Source organism: Jaculus jaculus, chromosome 2 (genome assembly GCF_020740685.1).
Source record: "Jaculus jaculus isolate mJacJac1 chromosome 2, mJacJac1.mat.Y.cur, whole genome shotgun sequence".
NCBI lineage: Eukaryota > Metazoa > Chordata > Mammalia > Rodentia > Dipodidae > Jaculus > Jaculus jaculus.
The window spans coordinates 201,980,363-201,999,834 of NC_059103.1; the positions used below are offsets into that span (position 1 = coordinate 201,980,363).

At 38.6% G+C, this 19,472-nt stretch overlaps 1 pseudogene; it reads left to right on the plus strand.

The window, feature by feature from the left end:
• Positions 1-716: 716 nt before the first annotated feature.
• On the plus strand, positions 717-1,979 carry LOC101595924 (annotated as a pseudogene).
• Positions 1,980-19,472: the final 17,493 nt, after the last annotated feature.

Genomic DNA, 19,472 nt, shown 5'->3' on the forward strand with positions numbered 1-19,472 from the left:
ATGGTTTCACGTATTTGTGGCTCCTAAGCTGAGTATACCCAAGATGCTGACAAACCTAGTAAGCATCTAGAGGACCAGACAATAGGGAGGGTGGGGCTGGGAGGGGAGGGTAAGGATGTGGTGGGGGACAGAAAACTGGACCCAAATGATAATGGTACCATGAAATTCTACACCCTAAAAGACAGACTAGGTGGTTGAACCTTCATCATGTCCTTAGAGGGAACAGCTGAATCCCAGGGACCTGGATAGGGTATGATGAAGACCAAACTTAATCTTCTCCTGCTTCTATATTTCTCTTTCCCTCTTCTCTCTCTTCTATCTCTTTTATATTGCATTTCTTTATCTTCTTTCTTTTCCTTGGTGCTGGTCTGTAACTCCCAGTACCAGCATGGGGTTAGCATCCACAATGACCTCTTGATCAGAGAGACCTACAAGGTTTCCCAAAAGAAGACAGATTTCTGTCAGAGTACTTGATGATACACCAAATGTTAGTGGTAAGACCCTACTGCTGAAGACACCATATGCTGTTGGTAGGGAACATGGAGTGACTTGGCTAGAATCTGGAAAAGTGTCTAGTCCCAGAAAGTGCTGCATGAGTGACTGGGGGAAAATGACCAACATGTGTCTAAGCAACCCGTGGTCTAAACTACCTTACATAATGCTCACACAAGTTAAATAGTGGCACAGAGCCATGGTAAGTAACCAGCTGCTCTTGATTTGGCTGCTTTCTGGATATGTCCTAATATTTTTGCCTTTTCAACTCAACTCGTTTTCCAAAACCCAGTCAGGATGGTGTTCACTGACGCCAAGGCCAGACACCTCCTGGTCCTAAGGAGAGGGCATTTCTATGTCTTTGACATCCTGGATCAAGACGGGAACATTGTGAGCCCCTCCGAAATTCAGGCCCATCTGAAGTATATTGTCGCAGACAGTGGCCCGTGCCCAAGTTTCCCCTGGCATACCTGACCAGCGAGAACCGAGATGTCTGGGCAGAGGCCCGGCAGAAGCTGGTGTACGGTGGCAATGGGGAGACCCTGAAGAAAGTCGACTGTGCTGTCTTCTGCCTCTGTCTGGATGACTTCCCCGTCAAGGCCCTCGTCCACCTGCCCCATACCATGCTGCGTGGTTATGGTACAAACCGCTGGTTTGATAAGTCCTTTAACCTCATCGTAGCCAAGGACGGCGCTGCCGCAGTCACCTTGAGCACACTTGGTGCGGCATGGTGGCAGCACTGAGGTTTCTCAACGAAGTGTTCAAAGACAGCACCGAGATGCCCACCGTCACTCCGCAGAGCCAACCGGCGGGCACCGACTCCTCTGCCGCGGTGCAAAAGCTCAGCTTGAAGCTAAGCGATGCCCTGAAGTCGGCCATCGCCACTGCTAAGGACAAGTTTGACGCCACCACGCGGACCCTCGCCATCGACGGCTTCCAGTTTCAGCGGGGTGGCAAGGAGTTCCTGAAGAAGCAGAAGCTGAGCCCCGACGCGGTGGCCCAGCTGGCCTTCCAGATGGCCTTCCTGCAGCAGTGCAGCCAGATGGTGGCCACCTACGATTCCTGCAGCACGCCGCCTTCAAGCATGGCCGCACGGAGACCATCCGCCCGGCCTCCGTCTTCTCGAAGAGGGGCTCCAGTCCTTCATCAGGGAGCCCTCCACACACGGTGTCAGCAGCCTGCAGCACGTGCTGGCAGAGTGCTCCCGGGGGATTGGCCTGCCCGATCTCTACCTGGACCCCGCGTGCGGGCAGATAAACCACAACATCCTGTGCACAAGCACCCTGAGCAGCCCAGCCGTGAATGTCGTGGGCTTTGCGCCAGTGGTCCCTGATGGCTTTGGCATTGCTTCCGCCGTTCATGACAACTGGATAGGCTGCAACGTGTCCTCCTACCCTGGACGCAACGCCCGGGAGTTTCTGCACTGTGTTGAGAGTTGCTTGCAAGACATATTTGATGCCTTAGAAGGCAAGGCCATCAAAACGTAGCTTCCAGGTTGGTGAGAGACCCCTCTCTTTGCTTCCTAGGTCCCAAAAGCTGGGCCCATGTAGCCAGCAGGTGCTCCTCTCTGCCTAACAAAACTAACCATGTGATGCCTAGGCAGCCTCGAACTGTAAGAGCAGCTTTAAAGCTAAACTTGTCCTTCCTGGCTGGGGCTGAAATCAATCACAGTTGCAGATCAGTGGAATAGAACACAGCTGGAGCTGGGAAACCAGTCAGAACCATATCCAAATAATGAGTCTGCTCTCCTTTATCAAGCTCCCAACAATTGTGGGCTACAAGAGGGCCAATACCTACTAAATTCTCTCTAAAATAATAATAATAATTATCACATTTATCTGGTGCTGAATTCACTCTCTGTTGGAGAATTTGCTTCTTTTTTCAGATGGAAGCAGCTCCTGAGGATCCCACTGTACCTTCACAAGGGCTCCAACTGAAACCACAAGTAATTGGGAAAATGAGCAAAAGTGTTGCTTTCTTGATGAGCCTGGTACCAACACAAGGGTGAAGGAGATAGACATAGAGAACACTCAACTCCCACCAAACCAGATATCCAAAGACACAGTGCATCCCAAGACATCATCACTGAAGTAGACCTAAAACAAAGACATGATGGCTCAGGGAGATATGTGGAAGAGTGGTTGGAAATATTGTTAAACCCACATGTTGGGACATTATGCACAGTGACCTTGCCTCTTACCTATAACTGAAGGCTAACCCCACAATGCACTATCCACATTCCTCAATGAAGAGGTTCCCTGCAGAAGGAAGAGGAAAGGGAGGAGGTTAATGATGGTACTGATATGGCTGCATACATACTGTGTACATAACTAATACAAAGAGTTGGACATGACACAAAATAACACAACAGAAAATAAAAGTCAAATAGAAATTATAAAAACCTTTCTATAACCACTCACCAGCACAGTTACTCACATGGAAGGGAAAAATCACTGACCTGTATGATAAGACAGAAGAAACTGATTGGGAGGCCAAATACTTTGCTATGTACAAACCATTCAAGTAAACAGAATATGAAGGAACTGTGGGGCACCCTAAAATGATCAAATATCTGGATAATGGGTATACCAGAATGAAAGTCTAGACCAGAGAGGCATAGAGAATATACACAGCAAAAGAACTGAAGAAAAGTTTCAACATCTTGCAAAAGAGAGGCCTACCCAGATATAAGAAGCCCACAGAATATCAAACAGACAGGACCAAAGAGGAACCTCTCCAAGATACATCATAATTGAAACTTTTAACAATAAAAACAAAGAGAGGGTGTGTTAAAAGAAGCAACAGAGAAGCAATTCACAACATAAAAATACAATTCTGTCAGAATTACATCAGATTTCTCCATGCAAACCCTGGAAACCATAAGATCCTGGAATGGCACACTTAAAAACCTGAAAAACTATGGCTCCCAACCCAAGCTACCTTACCCACCAAAAGCATCCCTAGTAATAGGTGGTGAAGGAAAAATGTTCCATAAAAAAGTCAACTATATGATTATGTGAAAACAAATCCAAATCCACAGAGAATGCATGATGGAATACTGCACACAGAACAACCAAACAACCAATCCTAACAGCCAACAAGAAGAAGATCATAATAAACAAAATAAGCAAGGCTTAAAATACTAGGAATACAAGAAGCACCAATCTGCAAAAAAACACCTCATCATGGCAGGGATTAATTCAAATGTCACAGTAATAACATTAAATACCAATGGTCTTAACTCATCAAAAGATACAGGTTATCAGTATGGACCAAAATACCGGACCCTTCTATCTGCTGTCTTCAAGAAACCCACCTCACCACTAAAGATAGACACCTCCTCAGATGAAAGGTTGGCAAATGATATTCCAACACATGGAAATTAAACAAAAAAAAAAAAACAATTAGGTGTTGCTATATTATTATCTGATAAAACAGACTTCAAATCAAAAGTCATGAAAAAGGACAAAGAAGGCCACTTCTTATTCATCAAGGGAATGGTCCAACATGAGCACATCACAATCATAAATACATATATGCCAAACACAAGGACACCACAGTTTATAAAACAAAGTCTACTTGACAATAAAACATAAGTAAACACTAACACCATCATAGTCAGTGATTTCAATACTCCACTATCACCAGTGGATCAACCAAGCAGAAAATCAGTAGAACCCAACAACATCATAGATCAACAAGACCTAACAGATATCGACAGAATTTTCTACCCAACTCTACAGAATACACATAATTCTCAGCAGCTCATGGGACCTTTTCCAAAACTGAACACATATTATGCCATAAAGTGTGCTTTCATAAAGTCAAAAAAGTTGAAATAATTTCCTACGTCATGAATGCTTTAAGGCTAGAAATTAACAAGAAGAGACACATCAATAACTCCACCAGTTCCAGGAGACTAAACAACACACTTTTAAACAATGATTGGGTCATGAAAGAAATCAAACAGGGAATTGTAAAATTCCAAGAATTGAATGACAATGAGAACATAGCTTACTAGAACTTATGGGACTCAATGAGGGCAATCATAAGGGGAAAATTAATAGCCCTAAATATCTTCATTACAAAGAGAGAGAGAGGTAAACAATCAATAACCTGACTGTCCATCCAAAGTCACTGTAAAAACAAGAAGAATCCACCCCAAAGTGGTATGGTTGCAAAGAAATAATCAAGATTATAGCAGAAATGAATAAATTGGAAAGTAAGAAAACAATTCAAAATTTGATGTAATGAAGTGCTGGTTCTTTGAAACAAGACTGACAAAACCCTGGCCAAACTGATCAAGCAAAAGAAGAGAGAAGTGTCAAATTAACAAAATCAGAAATGAAAAAGGAGAGATCAGTACAGACATCAATGAAAATGGAAGAATCATCAGGGCATACTTCCAAACCCTCTACTGCACAAAATTACACAATCTGGAAGGAACATATGACTTCCTAGACACATACTGTCTACCCAAATTAAACTCAGAACAGATTAATCTGCTAAACAATTACATCCATGGAAATTGACATGGTAATCAAAAACCTCCCCCAAAAGAAAAGTCTAGGACCAGATGGTTTCTCAACTGAATTCTATCAAACCTTCATAGAAGAACTGAAACAAATTTTTCCAAACTATTCTGCATAATCAGAGAGCAGGGAATCCTTCCTGACTCCTTTTATGAAGCTAGAATTACACAAATACCAAAACTATACAGAAATGCAATAAGAAAAAATATATATAAGTTTATATCCCGTATGATCTTAGATGCAAAGATCCTAAACAAAATCCTTGCAAACTGAATTCAACAACACATCAAAAGCATGATCTACCTTGATCAAGTAAGCTTCATCACAGGGTTGCAGGTATGGTTTAACATATAGAATTCAGTCAACATAACACACCACATAAACAAACTGTACCATAAGAACCACATGCTCATCTCAGTTGATGCAGAGGAGGCCGTAACAAAACACAACACTACTTCATGCTCAAAACACTGGAAAGAATATGTATGGAAGGTTTATATCTCAACACAATAAAGACTATATCTAAAGCTCATAAAGCCCAAATAATATTTAATGGGGAAAAACTCAAGGAGTTCCCATTGAGATAAACTACAAGACAAGGGTGCCCACTATCAACACTGCTTTTGAACATAGTTCTAGAAGCACTAGCCCAAGCAATAAGAGAGGAGAAATAAATATATGGGATTAAATTTGGAAAAGAAGAAGTCAATTTATTACTATTTGCAGATGGCATAATCCTATACATAAGTGACCTGAAATGTGATAAATTCATTCATCAAAGTGGCAGGATACAAAATCAATGCACAAAAATCAGTACCTTTTCTATACACAAAGGACAAATGTACAGAGAAAGAAATCAATGAGGCTGTCCCATTTTCAATTGCCACCAAAAAAATTAAATACCATGGAATCATTAACAAAGGATATGAAAGTACTGTATAATAAAAACATTAAAAAAAAACTCAAGAAAGAATAGAGGAAGACTTGAAAAGACCTCCCATAACCCTGGATTTGTAACATTACTATTATAAAAAATGGCAATTCTACCAAAAGAAATATAAAGATTTAATGGTATACCAATAACAATACCAGCATCATGCTTCACAGAGATTGAAAAAATGATCTCAAAATTCACATGGAATGACAGAAGGCTTCAGATAAGCCAACATATCGTCAACAACAACAACAAAACAAAACTTTTGGGGGTATCACCATACCTTATATAAAGCTATATTACAAGGCCATAGTGACAAAAACAACATGGTACTGGAATAAAAACATAAACATAGACCAATGAAACAAAATTTAAGACCCAGACTTCAGGGAAAGCAACTATAGCTGCTTGATCTTTGACAAAAGTGCCAATAATGTAGACTGGAGAAAAGATAGTATCTTCAACAAATGATGTTGGACAAATTGGTGATCATATGTAGAAAAATAAAGTTAGACCCACTCATTTTCCCATACACAAAATTCAAGTCCAAATGAATTAAAAACCTCAATGTAAGACCTGAAACACTTCAACTACTGGAAGAAAAATTAGGAAGCACTCTCCATGATATAGGACTAGGAAGACTTCCTGAACAAAAGTCCAGTAACTAAGGAAATTAAACATGCCCTCAACCAATGGGACCTCATGAAGCTAAAAGGCTTTTGCACAGGCAAACTTGCCATAAGAAGAGCCAACAGATTATCTATTGAATGGGAGAAAATCTTTGCCAGCTATACACTGACAGAAACCTAATATTTAGAATCTACAAAGAACTCAAAAAACTTAACAATAAAAATATCAAACAGGTCACTCCAAAAGTGGAGGGAGAGAGCTAAATTGGGAGTTCTCAGAGGAAGAATTACCAATGGCTAACACAACTAACCATTAGGTAAATGCCAACTAAAATACCTATGAGATTCCACCTTACCATAGTAAAGATAGCAAACATAAAAAATCAAATGTAAACAAATGTTGGTGAGGATGTGGAAAAATAGAAACACTCATTCACTGTTGGTGGGAATGTAAACTCATATAACCACTATGGAAATCAATATGGAGTCTCCTGAAAAGGATGAATATAGAGTTACCAGAAGACCCTGCTATTCCCTTACTGGGCATTTACCCTAAAAACTCCACATCTCAGTTCAGAAATATTTGCTCAACCATGTTTATAGATGCTCAATACAAAATAGCTAAAAACTGGAATCAACCCAGGTGTCCATCATTGGATGAATGAATAACCAAGATGTGGTATATCTACATGATGGAATTCTGCTCAGCAATAGGAAAAGAAAAATGACACATTGAACTTTGTAGAAAAATGGCTGAACTTAGAACAGAGCATTCTAAGTGAACTCACACAATTATAGAAAGACAACCTTTACCTTATCTCACTCATCTGAAGTTCCAAACCTGGATCAGCCCAAGTTGCTGACATAACTGAACAACATGTTGCAGTTTGGACAATAGTGAGGATAGTACTTGGAGGAAAGAGCGGGGACACAAAACTGAACCAAATTGAACTGGTACCATAAAATCATATTTCCTGGAAGTCAGACTAAAAGGTAGAAACCTCAAAAGGATCTTATGGGGAGCAACTGAATCTTAAGAGAGTGAGATAAAACCAACTTCAAATTTCCCCTGTTCCTCCTTCTTCTCTGGCTTTTTCTTTTTTCTTTTCCCTTGGCACTGGCCTGTAATTCCCTGTACCAGGCTGTGGTCTACATTCACAATGAGCTATTGACCTGGGAGACCTACTAGATCTCCTAAAACAAAAATGACAGATATATGTCAGAATAATAGCATACTCACTGGAGGTTAATGGTAATACCCTACTGCTTAAGACACCAAACACTGTTGGCATGGACCATGGGGAGACCTGGTTGGAATCTGTGGGAGAGCTAGTCCCCAGACAATATACCTCACAAGTGCTGGAAGGTACTACATGAGCTACCAGGGGAAAGTGGCCAACATCTCTCCAAACATCTCAAAGTCTAAGCGAATCCGAAGTAAACAACCTGATGCGATGATCACATTAGGGAAATAGTGGCACACAGCCATGGAGGGTAACTAACTGTTCTTGGATTCACTTGCAGATACAATCAGTGGGGGGAAAAAAAAAAAAAAAAAACATATCTGGAACTTGGAAACAAGACAGAATCATATACATAAAATGATTCTGCTTTCCTATATCAAGATCCCACTAACCTTAAACTATGAGAGGGTCTAAACCCTTTTAATTCTCTCTAAATAATGGTTATCCCAATTATCTGGTGCTGACTTCATTCTCCACTGGAAAATCTATTTCTCTTTTTCAGACGGGAGCTGGTCCTGAAGAGATAGATGACCTAGTGCACTGCACTCCACCATGGCCCCAGCTTAAGCCACAGAGGAATTGGGAAAATGAACAAGAGTGCTGCTTTCTTAGTTAAGCTGATATCAGCACAAGGGTGATGGAGAAAGATACTGACAACACTCAACACCTGCCCAACCACAGATCCAGATGTTCCTAAGTGCCCATAACTGAAGTAGACTTAAAATGTTCCCAGCATGGCTCAAGGAATTTTGTGGAAGAGGGAGCAGAAAGACTGTTAGAGCCACAAGTTGTGACATTATGCACAGAGACACCCACCCATAATGCATGATCCACAATCCCCATGAGGTTGACGTGCATCCCCATTGAGGAAGGCCTCTTCACAAAAGGGGCAGGGAGGAGGGAAAGGATAGTAACAACATGTGATGTTTACATACAAAGTATGTTCATATCCTAGTCTTCAAGCCAAACTAGACCCTTTCCTACCACAAGCAGCTGTTGGTCAAGTGATTATATCAGTGACATAAAGGTAACAACGTGATTGGGGGTGGGACTGTCCATTAAACTATAGTCACTTTTATTTTTCAATATTTCATCTTTATGTGGTCATAAGAGAATTTTGTTTATAATTAAATTTGTATTTGTGGAACCTTACCTCAAACCAGTGCTATGCATCTGATTTACTCAGCAGTGGCCTTAATAAAATAGCAAGTTAAAGCGGGGCATGGTGTCTCACATCTATAATCCCAGCACTTGGGTGGGAGAATCACTGCGAGTTTGAGACCAGCCTGAAACTACATAGTGAATTCCAAGTCAGCCTGGGCTCGATTGAGACCCTATCTCAAAAATCCAAACCAAACCAAACCGAACCAAACTAAAATATCAGGCTAATCATGGCATCAAGCTTAGATGTAATATTTATTTGCCAGGAAATGCTCTTACCACTTTTTATATAGTAAGAAGTTCACAGGCCTTGAAAACATTCATGAAAAATAGAAGTACTGATACCAGTTTCCCAGTGTGGTACTTTATAGAAAAAGAAATAAAAGAACTCTGAGGGTTATGCAATTATTATACAAAATTCTAGGATTTGAACCTAAAATGTCAGATTTTTTTCTCTCTCAGGGTTACTCATTCAGGGGAAGGGAGATTATTTAAAGGGTAAAAGGACATGCTGTGCAAAGTGACAACTTGAGTTTGGATCTCTCAACCTGTACAAAGCCAGTTGCAGTAATTTGTGGCAAGATGGAACATAGCAACAGGAAAATTCTCAGAAGCTCATAGGCTAGTGAGCCTGGGATATGCAGTAGTGAACTTGAGACTGTGCTCCAAACAGGTGGAAAGTGAGGAACAACGCTAGAGTTTGATCTCTGACCTCTTCATGTGTGCTTGGCATGTGCAGGCCCACACTCACACATACCTTCTAAAAGATTGAAAATAAAAGGAATTACTCACTACAAAGCTTAACATTCATATGCCTCATTGTGGCTGGGTGCATTTTTAAGACATCCTTGGTAAAATGCATTCATAAGTAGAAAGTATTCCATGAAGTGAAAAAACAGCTATTAGATCTACATCTGATTTGCCAGGACACCAGTTAAAAACTAAATAAGAGGGGATTAATTTTAATATATGTTCCAAAATGCAATCAATCTTTATATAATATACTTTAGTTGTGACCTCATCTTGACCACTCATCCAGCCTTCAAAACCATACAGGGCAGATATAATTATAATTCTCATGGTACAAATATGAATGTGGTGTTTCAAAGTAATTAAATGAGTATTCTTGGATACACAGATGCCACAGAGGCAGATCCTTGTTTGTCCATCCCAGAATGGAAAGCATGAGTAAGCCAGGCAATGAATCAAAGAATAAAATATGGAAATCTTATAGCTTAAGTTCATTGTTACAATAGAAAATCAATGAGCTGAAAGTTTCTTAGGGATATCTGCAAGGGGCAGCCAGGATCAACTACATGTTTACCTGTTGACCGGGGCCTGTATATAATCACTCAGCCTTTGCCTTTTGTTTGTTAACAGTCAATGCTGTGAGCTACTCAGTAAATACAGGGCCACGATGTTTTCAAAGTTAAAATGATTCACATGCTCCAAGTTAACAATTTAACTATTTAACTATAATGCTAGTAGTTAAAAGTTTAAAAGGCCTGACATTCTCAGATTTAGCACTTACTAAATACAATATTTAAAGATGATAAATGAATTCTCTTTTCACAGAAATACGTAGGAAACCTCACATATATATCATATTGTAATGTCCCTGTGTTCTCCTCTATGCATTTTTAAAATGTAATATTCTCTTTTTTTCCTCTCATATCACTCCTGTGCACAGTCAAATATGATTAAATCCCCCTGGATCTCAAACTTAGCCACCATGCTAGATCTACATCACCTATTTCTTTTCGTAGAAAGAGTCTGCTTCCTCTATTTGGTCAATCTCAGCTTGCACTTAACTGTGAGTGTGTAGATTAACTTTAAAAGTTAAGTATCTCTTCCCTCCTCCTCCTCTTCTTTCCTCATCCTCCTCTCTTCTTTCCTTTTCACTCTTTCCTCTACAGAGAGGCTGCACAAATAATCGGAAATAGCTTTCAGAAAAAAGTACTAGCATTCTCAGCAACGCTGATCTATTTCACACCTCTATCGGAACTTTTCTCACGTAAGCCCAGATGTGAGTAAGCATTCGTCATTCTCATCTCACCATGTGCTCTTTGAAGGCAAGAGCCGAGTCTCATTCATGCCTAATACATCTCTGGTACAAGCTGATGGACGGCAGGTTCTCAAGTTGTGATTAGCTCACATGAACTGAATGCTGATAGTGTGTTTTTCTCCTTGCCCCTTTAATAAAACCACTGGAGCTATGGTAGCGTAGAGTAAGAAGTAGCTGTCAGTTCCCGTCTTCATTGACAAGCATCAGGCCAAAGTGTGATTTCCTCAGAGGATATTGGCCAAATGTGACTAATACTCAACAAATTGCTCACAGGCAAACCTCGCTCCAGCTTCTATTATGAATTCTATGATGTATTTGCAGGTGGCTCAGCCAACCCTCAAAGAAGTGGGTGCAGATAAACTATATAAACTCATGTTTCATTGGGAATTCTGGAGAGGCTGTCTGAAGCCTTAGTCATACTGTCTGTATTAATAATTTTTGTTTATCATTCCAAATTCCCCTTCATTTTTGTTATAACCCTTCACTTGAAAATCTCATGCATGACACCACTAACCTCAAAAACAAATCGTGAATCATACTTAACCCTTAGAATCAAGTTGCTGGAAAGTTCAAGTAGAAATAAAAGCTCGTAAAGACTAGACACACACATACCTGATACTGAGGTAAAGCTTCTAAATTTATGCTATAGGAAAATCTCCAAGCTTTTCACATCTCTGATCTACTGTCTCACAATCTCATGTTTATGCAAAGTCCAGTTACAACCACTGAAGTGCACAGCCACTGAGATATATACCCGAGATAGACAGTGAGCAAGTGAGCAAAGTCAGCTGGATAAGAAAGTAAGTGAATACACATTGAAGGCCAAGGGGAGGGTGTGCGTGCATGTGTGAGTGTGTGTGTGTGTGTATGTGTGTGTGTGAGTGTGTGTGTGTGTATGTGTGTGTGTGTGTGTGACATAGCACCCTCATTCCACTTTTAAATACTATAAAATAATGGTCATGCAATCCCTTAGATCATTATTTTTAAACAAGAGTGGCTACTCTATCTAAATTATCCCAGAATCTCTAAAATCAGAGAGAAAATATATCACATTATAAGAATATGATGTGTGTATATAATGTAAGGATGGGTTTATATGAGTAAATTTATTAAGATCAAAGTAGATCAATAAAATCATAAATTAAAAATACAACAAATAAATATTTATATGATTTCTAAAATTTTACCTCTTATTTTTGTTATTAATCATATTATCTTAAAAATGGAAAATATATGATAGTATAGAAATCCTGCTAAAATAAGTTTTCCATCTAAGGATATGTGTATTCCCTATGCCATGAATATAGTACATATAATATGTATACATGTGTATATGTGTATGTAATAATTGATAGTACTGTTCTATTCTTTTCCAAAAAATAGTCTTAATTCCTTTCCTTCTAGATCATCCTCTATTCTGTGTTTTGTGATGATCACCCTTGCTCTATATTCATCTTGTTTTCTTCTTGTTTTTGAACTTTCATACCTGATAGCATATTCCTGTATTATTCTCCCAATATCATTCATCACTTCTGTGTGTTTCTAATTTGGCTTTTTCTTTGTATTGTTGCTCAATCTGTAATACTGAGAACATCACTAAAAGCATCTCAGAAATAGCATTTGTGCAAGGGTGTCTTAGAGTGGCTTCCTTGGAAGGGGTGTCTCCATAGATATCTCTGGTGAAATGTCTTGTGAATGTGTCTTCTTGGCGATGTCAAGAAGCCTCACTACTTGTCACTTCTGGGCTCTGAGTCTTTCTGCAGAAGCAGTGGCACATGGGACAACAGCCTGCTCAGCCTTCACTTCCCTGCCCTGGACATATATGTTTGTTATTGGCTGTCATGCCCACTAGGTACATATAACTCTAATGTTACCAAAGGAAGGTGAAATGTTTTCAGATGTTATTGACCCAGTCTACATCTTCTGCTGCAGATTTTAGAGAATCATGTTCCTGCCAAAGCATAGTGGTCAGGCCTGTGATGTTCAATCTATATGGTAGTGACAGCATGGTGTCCTCATGCGATTTCTTTAGTCGTTTTCAAGAAGGCAATTAATGTTTATTAATTTCCTTTTTTAATATGTTTTATTTTTATTTATTTATTTGATAGAGAAATTGGAAGAGAGAGATAGACAGAGAGAGAGAGAGAGAGAGAGAGAGAGAGAGAGGAAGAAAGAGAGAAAGAGAATGGGCATGCCAGGGCCCCCAGCCATTGCAAACGAACTCCAGATGCATGCACTCCCTAGGGCATCTGGCTAATGTGAGTCATGGGGAATCGAACCAGGGTCCTTTGGCTTTTCGGGCAAATGCCTTAACTTCTAAGCTATCTCTCCAACCCTCATTAATTTTCTTAAACACTTGTAGCCAGTTATGATGGCTGCTATGTGAAAGTTCTAGTTTAGATTTTTTTCTATGTGTATATTTAGTTGACATTTTTTCTGAGATCATTGAGCTCATTGGGTTTATTTTTGTATACCTGTATATGCACATGCATGTGCATTTGTGTGTGTGTGTGTGTGTGTGTGTGTGTGTGTGTGTGGTATGAAAATATGTGAATGCGTTTCTATGCACATATGAGCTTATGTGGGGTCTTAGGGTGGTGTTGAGTATCTTCCTCAAATACCCTCCATATTAATTACTGAGGCAGACTCTCACTTGTACATAAGACTTGCAGATTCTGCTAGTCTAGTCAGCCAGCTGGCCCAATGATCCTATCTCCACCTCCCAAATCATGGGATTAAAGATGGGCCACCATGTCCACCCAGCATTTACATGGGATCTGGGGATCCAAACTCTTGTCCTTACATTTTCTGGGACTTGCTTGGCAAGTGATCCACACTGAGCCATATCCACAGTCCAAGAGCTTTTTATTCATGCATTTTAGGCATATGTCATCAGTTCTATATATCATAAAACTTCTCATAGTTTATCTATTTCCACCTATTTTTGATGAGTTTGTGTATTTAACATGTTGTCATAAAGACTTTAAATGTATTTCTCTAACTTTATAATATTTGAGTTCTTGACTTAAAGTTACTTTCCTAGCTAAATGCCAAAATATAGGTTTTTGGGTAAAATCATTGGGTTGTGAATTGCATTCTGCAAATAATTTTGACTACCTTTATTTAGTTCAACCTTTATTTAGTTATAACACCACCTAGATTCAAGTATTTGTACCATGTATATTATAGTTATGATGATATTTGATTTTTTATGTGGAGTGCCAAGTTTCCCACTCGTACCAATGTTATTTTCTCCATTTCTCTGAGAACACAGCTGTTTCACTACTAAACCTTATAAATAAACAGGGATCTTAATGCCTTGGATTCTCTTCTGTGAATCTTTATCTCTATTTTGTGACAAAGACTTACTGTCCTGATCAATCTGTTTCACAATAATATTTATTATCTGGTAACTCATGATTTTTAATTTAATAAAAAAAAGTCTTGAATATTTTATATATTATTTTATGTATTTGTAAGCAGAGATGAAGAGAGAGTGAGAGTGTGAGAAAGAATGAGAATGGACGGTTTTCCTCTCACTGTTGATGAACTCTAGATACATTCACTACTTTGTACATTTGGCTTAAGTGGGCACTAGGAAATAAAACTCATGCTGTTAGGCTTTGCAAGCAAGCATCTTTAACTATTTAGCCATCTCTTGTGTACCTTTTTGGTCATGTTTTAATACCAATTATTGACCAAACAAAATAAATAAAAAGTAAAACTCCAGTTAGTGCAAGAATACCATGGATTTTTATGTGTTTTATATGTGTATGTAGTATGTGTGTACATGTGTGTATGTGTGCATGCATTTTCATATACCTAATAATTATATATTTATGTATTTTTTATTTTTGCAATCATACTATAGCTTGAGAATTAAGTAGTTTTATTTTATAATGAATATATTTTATTTGTATTTCTTCTACATAAAACTCACCAAACGGGCTGGAGAGATGGCTTAGCGGTTAAGTGCTTGCCTGTGAAGCTGAAGGACCCCAATTTGAAGCTCCATTCCCCAGAACCAATGTAAGCTATATGTACAAGGGGATGCATGCATCTGGAATTTGTTTTCAGAAGCTGGAGGCCCTGGCATGCCTATCTCTTTCTCTCTCTCTCTCTCACACACACACACACTCACTCTCTTTCTCTGTCTATCTCAAATAAATAAATAAAAATTAACAAAAAATTTAAAAAAAACTCACCAAACTAACCAGTATGATGATGGATGTAGTTCTGTCATGGATCCATACCTTATCTTTTATTCAGAGTAAAGGGAATACACTAAATATTATACAATTAAGTACATTCATGTAATTATTTATTGTATATTTTTAACATGTTAGTAAAATCCAGGGTATTCTTGCACTAACTGGAGTTTTACTTTTTATTTATTTTGTTTGCTCAATAATTGGCATTAAATTTTCTCAGATAATATTACTGTAACTGTTGAGGTGTCCGTGCGAATTTTCTCAGTAGGTATGTGCATGTGATATTGAAAGGACCATTAACCATGTATGAAAATAGCAACCTTACCCTGGCACACTGCTAGCCTCTACCTCTCAGTTTCTGTTCAAATTAGACATGCCAAGGTTGTAGGCTGCATTTCAGCCAACAGTTTAACGTTGGTCTCTGCACTCTTGTCCTTGATCACCCTCATTTCCAGTTGTTAGGGACATGAACATCTCTGGCAGGCTTAACACAAAGGATACAGCATCTCCTGCAGGTCAGGTCTTTCAAAGACTGGATGGAAAAGTCACCAGATATGACAAAAATGGGCTGGAGAGATGACTTAGTGGTTAAGGCACTTGCCTCCAAAGCTTAAGGACCCAGGTGTCTTCTTTCTGTCTCAGCCACTCTCCACCTCATTTTCGGAGATAAAGTCTGACACTGAATCTGGAGCTCACGGATTTGGTTAAGTTAGCTGGCCAGCAATCCCAGGGAATCCTCTTGTCTCTGCCTCCCCAGCACTGGATTTACAGACATGTACTATTATGCCTAGAACACAAGCTCTAGACCTTGGGTGCCATCTCCCCATCCTCCGCTCCACATGTTTGGAGGTTTTATAGTCTTATCGCACAGATCTTTATCCTGTTAGTGAAACTTATGCATGTATGTTCTGTAGTTCTTTTAAATAATATTTCTTTTGTAAAATTATATGTACTGAGAATTTTTTTATCATAACTACTTCCTCTTACCTGTCTTTCCCCTCTCCTTTCAACTCAATATGCTATTCTTCACAGTTTGTCCCTCTTCTACTTTAATCTCTCTCTGTCCCTCTTTTCCTCTCTTCTGTCCATCTCTCTCCCTTCCTACATATCCCACTGATTTTAATTAAGTTTCCTTGCATGAACGTGGGTGATAATAGGGTTTCTTTTAATACTGGTTTGTGTATTGCTATACAAAAATGCTAGGGATGTTTGTGCATTTATTTCATATCTCTAACTGTACTAAATATTTTTTCCAATAATTGTTCAATAGATATTTAAAGTAAAAACACATGATGAAGACCAAAGTTATTGGGATAAATATATTTCAAAGAGTTAAGAATAGAAAAATATGCCAGAAAAAAATAAAGTCCAGATTTGACTAAGCCCACAGCTAACATTGCATAGAATGGTCAAAAAATTGCAATTATTTTCTCTGTGATCTATAGTAAGTATACTTACTAAACACTTTTACTAAACATAGTACTAAAAGTACTAATAATAGCAATCAGGCAAGAGAAAGAAATAAAGGCAGCCAGACTAGAAAAGAAGCCATATTACCTGTGTGCACATTCCTGCCTTGGTTATAGGGAGGTACTGTGGTAGTTGAGCCTCAGGCTTCATCTATCAGCAGACTTAGTTGATGGTGCCATTCTTTCTAAAATATTTATATGAAAAGTTCTTCCCATCACCAGTCTCCAAGCAGTTCCATTGTTACGCCACATATCAGCAATTCTTTGTACCTCTGAGTATGCAGTATGAATATCTATGTTCATTCATTCATTCATTCATTTTAGACCCCTTTCTAGACCAGTTATTCTATGTAGTTCTATTGCTGCATTGCTAATGAAATTCCTCACAGGGTTACCTATCAATTGTCTTTTCCATTTTGTGAGTGTTCTGTTTTCTAATGAGCTGTTTGTTGTTTCCTTATTGATTTACAGAAACCAGTTATTCAATCTGTATTAGAACTCTTGCTATTCCTCAAGTTATATGTTGATGGACAGGGCAGTCAATATAACAAAAGCACGCTTAGCAGCCACTTCCTCTATGAACAGGTAGCCATTCTGTGTGTTGTACAAGTCTGCCTCTTCCTGAGGTCATTTCATGCGTCACCTAACTAAATTTACCAATTCCCAAGGTGAGGGAGATATTTTACTTGAGCAAATTCTATTGAGGAGTGGCACAGCCAGGTTCACACTGGAGCAGTTCCTAACCTGCCCGCAGGGCACGTGTCCCACTTGAATGTAAAGCAATAGAAAACAAAGCAAAAATAGCCATCCAACAAAAGGCCCTGAAGCACTGGTGTCATCATTAAAGTTGTGTGGTATACAGAGTGTGAATGAACCACTTGTCTTTTCTTATTAATGCACTGGACCAGCCATAGATGAACCGGGAGGAATAAACAAGTACATCCCAGCCATCTGCTTAGCCGAATGGAACAAATTCAGCAGCCTCAGGCATTGGTATGTTCAGTAAATTATCTTTGCCCATGAACTAAATGGCACCCTGTAAAGAGTTCATTCACCTCACATGGATGAGCAGTTTCCATCAGATAACAGATTCTTCACCTCCATGATCCCGCCGTCTGCTATTATCTCGAAGATTTGTCACTGTCCTTTCACTCACGTTTCTGGATCAGGATGGGAAATTGGATTCTTTTGAAAGCATAGAAGGTTTCCCTTTGCCAATCTTGCAGACATGAATGCGCATATGGTAAGGTCCTTTATAGGATTGATGATTTACAATATGCTTTTAGGTATGGTGCAGACAAATCATATTCTTATCTCTTTGGCATATCACTATATTGAGCTATGATTTACAATTCATATATTAACTTCACTTTATTCACTATACTAATATCACTTTATTGATGAGTTTTAGTATATTTTACTATATCTTTACTAAAACTTCATGTATCATTATATTTGATTTGTAATTACAATATTTATATGTATTAAATTTATATGCATTAAAATGTATGCAAGAATACATGCATATACATGGTCTAAGCATTTATATACATTTTTGTTAATTTAAATATTCTTCAATGCAGAGAAGATGGATATTGGTCTAATTTTAAGCTACCTATCATAAAATTGAAGTTTAAAGATGCTATTCATGTCTGAGTTCATGCATCTGAGAGGGTGGAGAAATGTACTTGCACTACATTGATTGAAATTCCATGTTATTAATCACCAGAGTGGACAATGGAGTGTGGTACTTAATAAACAGAGGCCTGAATTGTGCCAGAAGGAAAAGTACAAAAATAGGAAAGAACTTGATTTAATGTTTGAAGCATACATCACAGGAAATTAAAGAATAACTGCAAAATGAGGAAAGTGTTAATAAACTCATTGTGACAAAGTGGAAATGGGACCCAAACAAGACATTGAGCTAGTTAGTCTCAGCTCATCTTAAGAGGAAAAACAAAATAATTTATGTGTTGGCATAGTGACATTCCTGGTTATTTTCAGAGCAATGTGGCATGTGCACATGTGTGTACAATAAGACATTATGAATTTGGTCTTCACATATACACACAAAGATGGTGAGGAGTAATTAGGTTGTATGTTGGTAAACTGAGCCAGAATTAACCTAAGACAGCTTTCCAAGAGGACATAGGAAATATGTACTCCAATCAACATTTCAAATGAGATCTACTTCATTTTAAATTTTACCATGTTTTCCTCCTTTTTTTTACTGTGCCCTTATGAAAGTGTGGCAATGATTATTGGTTACTTCTTAATCTCTCTGAAAGATCTTCTACCCATCAATGGAGCTTGGAAGTTAGACATGACAGGAAAGAGGTACATGCTGGTTAAGCCTTGGCAAGGAAGTGTTGAATTTGAGGTTCTCTCATCAGTCACTTTCAGACTGATTAACAACCTTCTAGCAAACATATGTCCTTGATGAAAAGCCAGTGATGTGACTTTTCCATCTTCCAAATATTATCAAGAGCCAATCAGGCTGCTCCAGGGCAGCTGCCTCATTTGTCTCAAGTCATATTAGTTCTACAAACATTAATGAATTCCATGGTTTCTGAAACTCAACTTGCAATTTCAATGGGAAGTACATTTTAATACTATTTTAATAGACATTTTTTTTTTCTTTTGGGGGAAGCTAAATCATTTCTAAATTTCATAAGGCCCTCTTTCCAGTGGTATATGTGGATATATACCCATTGTATTTGTGAAGAAAAATCTTT